We start from the raw sequence: 10,077 nt of genomic DNA on the forward strand, positions 1-10,077 counted from the left end.
AGTGTATGTAGTGCCTTAAGAAGTTATTAGAGATTTGAAGGAGAAAGAATATTGAGTGGAGAAAGAAATAAAAAAATCAATGAGTAAGATGACTGATGGATTCTTTTGCTGTACCAACTGACTTTTTTTTTCCTGCTATTTTCCTATAAGAACATATAATTAGGTGGGAAGGAAACAAATAGTGTTTCTATTAATTGATGAAAATGCTTCAGATGTTAGATTCTAATGCCTTAGTCTTCCTCTAGGCTGCTAAAGGGGAGTAAGATCATTCAATGTTACTACTTTTCTCAAAGAGAACAGGAAAGATAATACATAAATTTACATTAAATGCTTGCTCAGGCGGTTGCAGCAAGCATGGATGCAGTTTTTCCTCTACTTCATGATACTGTTGATTGTTTCTGTTCTGTGGACTCAGAAATCCTGCCAAAAATAATACAGTTTGGGAGGTTTATTGGTAAAAGCAGAATTTACACAACCCTAGTCATGACAGTCATTATAGAAGTGTTTTGCATATTAAGAGTTTAAAAATTACTTCCTGAATTATGAAGGAAATATAATTCTTAGTTCAAAATTGACTTAAAAGACATGGTTAGTACACAGCTGAAGGCATACCAATAAAAAAAAAATCACAACAAATCTAAGTACAAAAAAAGATACAGTTGAAATATATGCAAAACTACCTGAAAACCTTAACTCTCCTTATAGACAAAATTAGAAGTTAAGGTAAATTATAAATGTATTGTGGATTTATTTCTAAGTTTGTTAACTTTTTGTGTAGCACTATGAATATAGTACAAATGTCACAGTTCTTATGGAGGAAAGTGAAAGGAAACATGTCTTTGTTTTTTGAGCCAAATGTAATTCTTTCCAAAATCAGAAAATTCCCAGTTTGCCATGAACAATATAATGACACTTAACAGACAGAGGAACACAGAAAAACAGTGACATAGATTTAAGTTTTGCCAGAAACAAACTATACCCAGCTGCTTTTTTCTCAAGGGTTAAGAGATGTTCAGGGTTTCTGCAGTACATCTGGCATCGTTAAAAGTACATGTGGCATGAACTCTCAACTGGATATGAACCCTCAACTCTCAAAATGTTAGGTTGTCTTTTTTATCTCTCAGAAGCATGTTGAAGAAGTACAAGCCATCCTAACTATGCTGGCTTGCTTGTGTACATCAAAAAGAGTGAAGGTACAGCGCATTATTAAACTTATAATTACTGTTAATATTGCTTCAGGTGTTCTATTGGGCTTTCAGGTCTATGTAGTCATGTAATGGGGCAAATACTCATCTTTTTAGCCAGATATTACTACATAACTATTACTGATGGGATGAAACTGGTAAGACTCCTGAGCCAGAGCACGAGGTAATGAAAATGTATTAAACCCAGAATTTTTTAAGAAAAGAAGTGTAGCTTGCAGTTTTCACAAATTCAATATCCATTATTATTCCACCACTAGAAGTTCTTCTGAAGCCTTTATTTTTATTTGCTAGTAGTTGTTATTATTATTACCAGAAATATATGCATTCAAAACTTACTCCTGCAGAGAAAATTGTGCTACAGGGGCTTGTTTTTTTTTTTGGTTTTTGTTTGTTTGTTTTTTGTTGTAACTTACTGCTGTGCAACATGCTCCTGATAGTTTAATGCTGCACCTGTACCATCAAAAGTTAGCCATAGTTCAGCTGCTTGGAAACTAAAGTTAGAAGACAGCTGACATTCAGTCTTATTCACTGGGGCACGGCTAGAAAAGAAGTAGTTTAGGTGAGGTTAACTCTTTGAATACTTCGCATTTTCAGGAAGAACAAATAAACAACTGTTATTTGAGCAATGAGATTGTTTAAAAGTCATGTTTGCATATAAAATTAAAAAAAAAGTGAGAAGCTGTTACTTCTACAGAGAAAATACCACTCACATTTTAGAAAGCTAGTGGGATTTACCCTCCTCACGGTGCTTTTTTTTAGAAATCATAATGGTTTACAGACTTTACGTTGTAATTTATGAACCTTTCAGCTAAACTACAGTATATAGAATATTTTCCTCCCCACCCCAGTTTAATTAATAATACAAACCATAAATTGAACCAAAACAAAGTTTACACAAGTCTTTTAATCCATAGGAATCTTCTAAATGGCAGCTTTTTCCTCCCTCTCCCTCTCTTAATCATAACTGACCTTCAGGAACTGCTGAGCTCTTCATAGGAACTGTAAAAGGATAGGTCATTCTTTGTGGTATACATTTCAAGGTAGGGGAGGATGAGGGGTAATACATCAGAGTAATTTAGCATCAGATTATATGATTTAGTAGTTGCCCACGTGTGATGGCTCCTTGATATGCAAAGAATAAGGTCTAGTATTGCATGTAGATTTACTTTCTGTTTTATCTTCTAGTGTTTAAGCTGAATCACAAAATTACACAGTAAGCACACTCAATATGATATAAGAACATTACTTCTCTTCTGATGAGGGAAGGCATGGGAATACCAAACATTGTGGTGAAAGGTAGATGAAATGTACAAAGGGAGGGCTAAACATCTTTGAAGTGTCATCAATATAATTTTAGGCTGTGAGTGCTATGGGAGTATAAATTCAAGGGTACCAATAGGACTACAGTGTAATATTCTGATGTAATTAGCAATACCCAGGTTCTGTATCAGGAAGCAGTTAGAACTTACATTAAAAACCTAATATTCTGCAAAGCTAACTCTTCTGAAGTAGAAAAGTGTGGCCTGATTCTCTATTTTCTTTTTAGGATGCTATTGGGAGAAAAAAGCCCAAGTTATTGGAAGAGCAATTATGTATTTCTGCTAGTTTTGCTGGGAGACAGTTAATGTGCTTCACAGTGGGTGGTATGGGCCTGTGTTTTGTATTTGTGATAGAAGCAGTGTTGATAACACAGGGATGTTTTTGTTACTGCTGAGCAGTACTTACACAGAGTCAAGGGCTTTTCTTCTCACGCCACCCCAACAGTGAGTAAGCTGGGGGTGCACAAGGAGTTGCGAGGGGACACAGCTGGGACAGGTGACCCTGACTGACCAAAAGAAATTCCATACCATATGGCTTCAGGCTTAAAGGGGGACAAAGGAAGAAGGGGGACATTTTGAGTTACGGTGTTTGTCTTACTAAGTCATGAGTGATGCCACGTCTTGCTGTCATGTGTGATAGAGCCCCGCCTTCCTGGGAATAGCTGAACACTTGATGGCCCATAAGAAATGGTGAATTAATGTTTTGTTTTACTTTGCTTGAATGTGTGGCTTTTGCTTTACCTATTAAACTGCTTTTATGTCAAGCTGTGAGCTTTTCAGTTTTTATTTTTCCAATTCTCTCCCTGATCCTGCTGATGGGTTGAGAGGTTGTGTGGTATTTAGTTGCTGGCTGGGGTTAAAACCACGACAGCATTACAATGGCAATGCTGTGGGTTTGATGACAGAAAACTCAGCAAGACAAGAAAGTTAAGAATGGATGGAACATTAGCATAGGAGAGCAGGAAGGAGAAAACACTGTAATGTATTGAGAACATCTGAGAGGCATATATGTCTTTAATTTTTTTTCTCTGGTTGTCTTGCTTATTCACATAGGGCATGCACACACACACACACACACACGGCTTAGTGCATTTCTCTTCTTTGGTATTTCCCTTTCTTACTCCACTAATCTGAGAATGTGAGGTAGGTGGGAAGATGGAAAACTGAAAGAGTGATGGTGCCATATAAGACTGCTAAATCATGAGCTGGGAGACATGGAGTTTTTCTATATTACATTTTTATGACAGCTCTCAAAAGGGCAAGTTCACTGCCCATGACTGCAATTATGGGCAGTGTTTACTTCTGGAAACCACCCAATGCTGTGTGCTGAATACTCATAATGGCTCTGTGTACTTGCTTTGTCAGCAAGCTAGTCCCGTGGCTGAAGGGCAGGTGTCCTGCAGAGTGTCTTGTACTACAGACTGTTCTCGAACCTGTTACATCATGCAGATAGATACAAAGTCTGAGTCTTAATGAGATACACCAAGAATGATGCTAGTTTTAACAAAACACATGCAGACTTGGAAATTGGTGTAGAACATGACACATTTTTTTCAGATTTGAGCTACTGATTCTCATTGAATAGGGCTAATATGAATATTTTGTGTGGACATATATGTCTCAAACTGTAGATTAAATCTGTATACATTGTATCAAAATCTCTCTTTCTTTTTTAAATTTTTCTCTCTCTGTGAAAGAAAATATTCCCCCAAAACTAAACAAGTAAAAAGACCCAGGAATAACTTGATATGTATCAACAAGACAGTATGATCTAGAATATTTTAACGGCAACAGTCCAGAACCTGAATTGTAATACTTTATTGGTAGATTTTTATCAGGGCTGAGAACTTATCTCTGGAAAACCTGACAAATAGTAACACCCGCCCTGTTTTGGGTGTGATTACTGATGTAATGAATGCCTTGTATGTAAAAGAAAACTGTTTGAGATGTAGTGGCAAAAATATATAGAACAGAAAAATGAATCTATTTCTCTATTTCCTTGGGGTTCGGTAGCAATTTTGGTAATGAATCATCTTCAAGAGTAGCATGGCAGGAAGAACATCTCAAAAGATAAATGAAAAGGAAAGCCAGTCAATGGGAAACTGCTGGTTTTTTAAATTAAATACTAACTCATGTCAGCATTAACTCTTCCAAGACATACCTAGAAGAGCTATAAGCAGTAATGTAAGCTATAGTTGCTGAAGTCTGAACAAGTTCAGATGTCAGACAAACCTTGCAGAGTAGAAGTGTAGCATTCAGTTTTCTGCGTCCAACAAATAATGAGGCTATGAGAGGATTTCTTTGACAACTGCTTTGGACAAGCTCAGATAGTTACTAAATTGAAAATAACCACAAGGTTTCCTATCTGAATGAGCATGTCCACCAATGAGAATCCTGGCTTGACCCTGACAGAATGATAATGGCTTTAAGGAGTCCAAAAACAGACGAAAAATTAGAAGACAGAATGTAATAAGGATAGCAGAATGGTTACAGATGATTTAGAAAATAATAATGAAGTAGTTGATCACAGAGTTTTAATTAATGTTAAGTAGATACTCTATTTCATGCCATGATTGTTGTTTCTCCCTGACAATCTCCCTGATGACAGTATTGATTCTGGGATTTTTGTGTGCATTTGTTTCAAGCTGACATGACCAAAAAAGCTGCGTCACTTATAAGAACAAAACATTGTTTCAACTATTTTTCTGATTGCTATCATGATTCTACAAAACTTCTGAGCTTGTGAATGATATTTTTAAGTAGGCCTTGCTCATTATATTTCAGGCAGTCAAGAGCATAGACTTTTTTTTTAAATTTTAGTAGGTTAACGTGAATCCTGGGAACAGATTAATATTTTGCTCCATGTGTATTAATCTGTTTGGAAATGGGACTGATATAAAGTTTGGCCTTAAAAAGACATAAATCTGTACTACAGATAGGGCATAGAATTCAGAAGGTCAGCCCAAACTTGTTAAATTAAGTCTACGTTTTATTTGAAAGCACAAGATACTGTATAAAAATTAAATCCTATATATTTTCATCAATAATTCATGAAGGTGCAGACCCATGTAAAGAATAAAATAAAAGAAAGGAAATAATAATACTATCTTAAAATGGATTTATAGCTTGCAAAAGTTTTCTTTTACTTCTTTTGGTCATGAGATTGTGAGATACATTTATTGGCTAAATATTCTTCTTGATTATTAAAATGTTGAAAATTTAGATTCACTCAAATACATATTATGACTGAAAATGTTCTTATGAATCTTCATCAGGGGGCTATATGTAGGTCAAGGAATTGCTTTCATCTAGAAAGCTGTACACTTTTAATTGTAGGGGCATTTGGAGGCGGGGGGAGGAGAGTGCGACATGTAAGGAAATGGACCTTATCTTAAAACTTTTTGTCTGAATTGAAGGTAGGAAATCAACGAAACTTTTTTACCTCCACCTCTCCAATGCACTTCATTGTGTAGAAAGCACTAGCAGTAGCAGTTATGTTTCATTATGTTGGGATATATGAAAGCATACCAAAAGTGGGGCAAGGAAAGTTGCTAGGTATTTCAGGACTTGCTGGGCAGGGAGGTGAGAACCCATGATGAAGTCACACTACAGGGGATGGTTATGCCTTGCGGCTGTGCCTAAGGCTATAGTGCTTGGAACACTGTTTAAAGGGTCAGTGTGCAATTTAAACAGCAAAAAAACCCTCCCAGATTTACCTTGTCTCAGTTTTATTTTTAAACTCTGTCAAAACCCACAGTGTAGAATTTTTTTACTGAGACAAGGGTTCATTTTTCCTTTTCTCTTCTTTAGTACTGAATTTTTAGAAATCAGCCAGGCTGCAGCTAAGTTGCTGGAACAGTAAATGATATTATCTTAGATGACACAATTTTTATTGTAAATGACATTCCTCTCTCTCCCTCTCTTCCTCTAATTTTTGTAAATACAGCAGTTTTGGATTTTATTCGTGGACTTGCATTTTATTTATTTATTTTAAAATACTTTTGGCTGGGGTTTTTGGTTTATTTGATTTTCTTTTGCTTTTTTAACCACACACTTGAACAAAAGGAAAAAGTATGAAAAGGATATCATAAACACTAAAAATTTAATATTTTAATTACCTTTAGTTCTGAGAGCAGGATTTTAAGATTGTTCTGCTTAGGCTAAATGCAGAGCTACAAAGCACCAGAAAAACAGAAAGAAGAGAGTTTCCAGGTTAAGGATGTTCACAGCATGGTATCCTATAAAAGTAAAGACAAAGTAAAGCTTCTGGTTTCAACCCCTTATGTAGTCTGATGTACACAGCGCCTAAGATACATGACTGTTCCTTTTATGTGCACACATATTGAAGGAGATTTGGGTGCTTGAAAGGAACTTCCCTATGCCAAAAGGGAAGATGTGCTAGAGTCACTAGTTTTCCTCAATTTTTTATCCTGCACACAAAGCATAGGTCAGTGTAGTTTGTGTTGGATACAGCACTTTTTACTTTCAAGAAAGAATACTATTCAGTAAAGACCAATATAAATCACTACTACCAATAATTTGGAAATTACCATTCACATTTATTTCTAGCAATCTAAAAGCAGCAGAAAGAAAACCCAATCAGACTGAAATGTTGATAATGAAAATAGTCTTATGGATAAAATAAAAAATTAGACTGCCTTCAGCAGCATACAAAACCAAATATAAAACACTGCAAAAATTATGAAACTCTTGTCATGATGGCTATCAGGACATCAGGTGGATAAAAAGCAATGACATAAATGAAAATGGAACTTAAATGAAAATTCCAATGGGAAAAAATGCAATAAATGCCATCATGGAGATAATGCTATAAACATTAAAGCTCACAGATTGAATAGCTGGTGTGATTATTTTGCAATGATGAAGAGTGAAGCAGCACTGGGTACTGTATGACTGTAGGACACTCCACTTTCTCAAAGACTGGCAGAAAATGAATACTGATAGAATTTGGGCCATCCTCTCCTATTTTGACTACTTTCCAATTTCTCTACTAATTACTCACAAGAGATGACATGCTGAAGACATTTGTTACTTGGTGTTAAAAATTATTTTTTAACAGAATTCTATGGTCTCAGTATATGCATACGGTGTATATGCAGATACTTCCGTGCATTTGTTTCATAGTTATCAGAGACGGTCATAATCTCAAGTCGGAGACTTAATTTGCTCTTTCCGGTCTTACACAGAAAGAAAAACCTAAATGGAAATTTGCCAGTTGTTCAGATCTGTGAGGAACCTCCATACTGCAAAAGGGTGGTATAACCTGGAGAAACAAGAAAAACTAGATTACCTTGAAAAAAATTATATTAATCTGTCAGCAGCTCAGAGAGACACAGAACTCAATTACTTGAGAGAGCTCAGGGTGCATAGAAATTTGTGGAGCATTTTGTATTTGCAAAATATTATTTTCCTTCAAGTACTGAGATATTTTCAGAGGTGACCCTGTGACTCTTGAAAGCTGAAGATTTACATAAGGTCTGAGACTTACTAAAATCTGGAAAGATTAAGTCTAATTCTGAAAAACAACAAAGTGGTTTTAAAAAATGAACCCTTACTGGGCTACATATAGAGGATGTTAGGATTCTGTAATTATATCAATTTTCTCTTTTTCTCACCTTCCCACTGAGCTCCACAGTAGTCCTCTTTGTATGTTCACCACCAATCTGAGCAACATGTAGAGAAAACAACCTGTTTGATTCCAAAATAACAAAACATATTATTAGCTAATCCATGAAGGGAAAAGTTCCACAGCTGCTTACTGTATTGAATCTGTTTCAGCTTTTACAATGTTCTGTTATATCTTGTAAGGTGCATTAAAAGAAAAAAAACCCAAATAAAAAACAAACAAAAAAAACATAAAAAATCAAACAAAATAAAAACAAAACAAAACTCCCCTAACCTAACACAAACAAACAAAACAAAAACCTCTCCCAAAACCCCTAAGAAAACCAATCTGCTGTGCTTCTGTGTGTTTTGCCTAGGCTTGTTTTGCTGGTTCACTCTAGATTCTGTTTGTCTAAGGAAGTTGTAGAGGTGACTGAAAAAAAGTGGCTTTTTTTCTCTATATACTTCTGTCCATTAGCCTATGAAATAGAGTATGGTTTACATAGATAAAAGAAAAAATGGCCTCTGTGCTACTTTGAATGCAACTTTGAACATAAACCATAACCTCATGGAAAAACTAATATGACATTTCTAACCTCTTACACAGCAACTAAATTAAGGAACATCAGCTGCCTACAAAAAAAAAGGAATAAGAAGGATGTATTTTGTGTTAGAGAAGCTTTTGCTGAGTTTGAACAATTTCTGCTTTTGTATGGCTTGTGGAATTTCACTGACAGTGTGAGGCAATATCATGTTAGGTACTGGGCAAATTAAATGCCCTATGGCCATGTTTCAGCAATAACCAGTGGGAATACTGAGGACTCAGTGATTGTGAGAAGTAACAACATAATTCTAATACAAATATACAAATATACAAATATACAAATAAATATACAAATATACAAATATACAAATATACAAATATACAAATATATGGAATGATTTAATTAGTCAATTGATGCCTAAATCAGGCTACCTCAAACAGAGAACATGACAAAATTAGGAGTACAAAAGCAGATGAATTTATTCAAGGCCTTCAAGGTACATTTGGGCAAGCAAAGTCCCCCTTGAGGGACTACAGCCAAAATGGATGCAGGGTCATGAGCCCTTCACCTTTTAAAAATTTTGTCTCATTAGCATATTAATCCCTAATTCTCCAATCACACCCTTAGGCAAGGATGTTAACCACCCCACACCTGCTCCCCCCATTTCACTGTTGTTTTTGGGCCCTAGAGCAATGAATGTGTCCTTGGATTTTCTATTCAGAGGGATTGTTTTGGCTAAAGGTGCTGGGAAACAGAGGTTTTTAGCATTTTATAAGAAGCACAGAACTACATCAAGTTACAGATAGATGAAGAGGAAAAACTAGAAATTATTAAGGCATCAAATAAAAAGAGCCATTGTTTCAGTTATTTACTAGTATTTAATATTTTTACATAACTTCTTGTACATTACCTGAAAAACTGCATTACATATATGCATGTGTTGCTATAGTACTATAGTATAGAACTAACTAATCTGTTAATCTACATGAAGAGAACTGTGTTTCAATGGCACTACCAATAGCAGGGAAAGCCAGGTGGTCTTGCACCACTGGAGTGTTATTTTGAACAGTCATTACAAATATTGAGGTTGCAACAGAAAAAGCCACAGGGTTGACAGTTTTTGAAGAGAGAACTTTTGTGTAAATTGTGTGGACATAGAGGATCTAAGAACAAACTGCAAACCAGGCCTAGAAAATGCACACAGAAGCTCAGCAGGTGATTTGAAAAGCCAACTGCAATAGATCATATGTCACCATAGAAGCTAAATCAGATTCAGTGGAGTAGAGCAGGACTTACTTCTCCCATATGGATTATTCAATATTATATCTGGTTATTTTCAATGCAAGCAACTTGTTTTCTCCCCACAGCTTAGCTGTGGGTGTA

The 10,077-nt window shown here is 35.6% G+C and overlaps 1 long non-coding RNA gene across 1 annotated transcript; it reads right to left on the reverse strand.

Moving 5' to 3' along the window:
* Window positions 1–889: 889 nt before the first annotated feature.
* LOC146424800 (uncharacterized) lies at window positions 890–8,229 on the reverse strand. Its single transcript, XR_014846952.1, has 3 exons — window positions 8,161–8,229; window positions 6,643–6,762; window positions 890–1,744 (listed from the first exon to the last, which is right to left on the reverse strand). It is a non-coding gene; the product is annotated as an uncharacterized LOC146424800 (long non-coding RNA).
* Window positions 8,230–10,077: the final 1,848 nt, after the last annotated feature.

The sequence above is a fragment of the Lichenostomus cassidix genome, chromosome Z (genome assembly GCF_008360975.1).
Source record: "Lichenostomus cassidix isolate B80296 chromosome Z, HeHo_3.0, whole genome shotgun sequence".
Lineage (NCBI taxonomy): Eukaryota > Metazoa > Chordata > Aves > Passeriformes > Meliphagidae > Lichenostomus > Lichenostomus cassidix.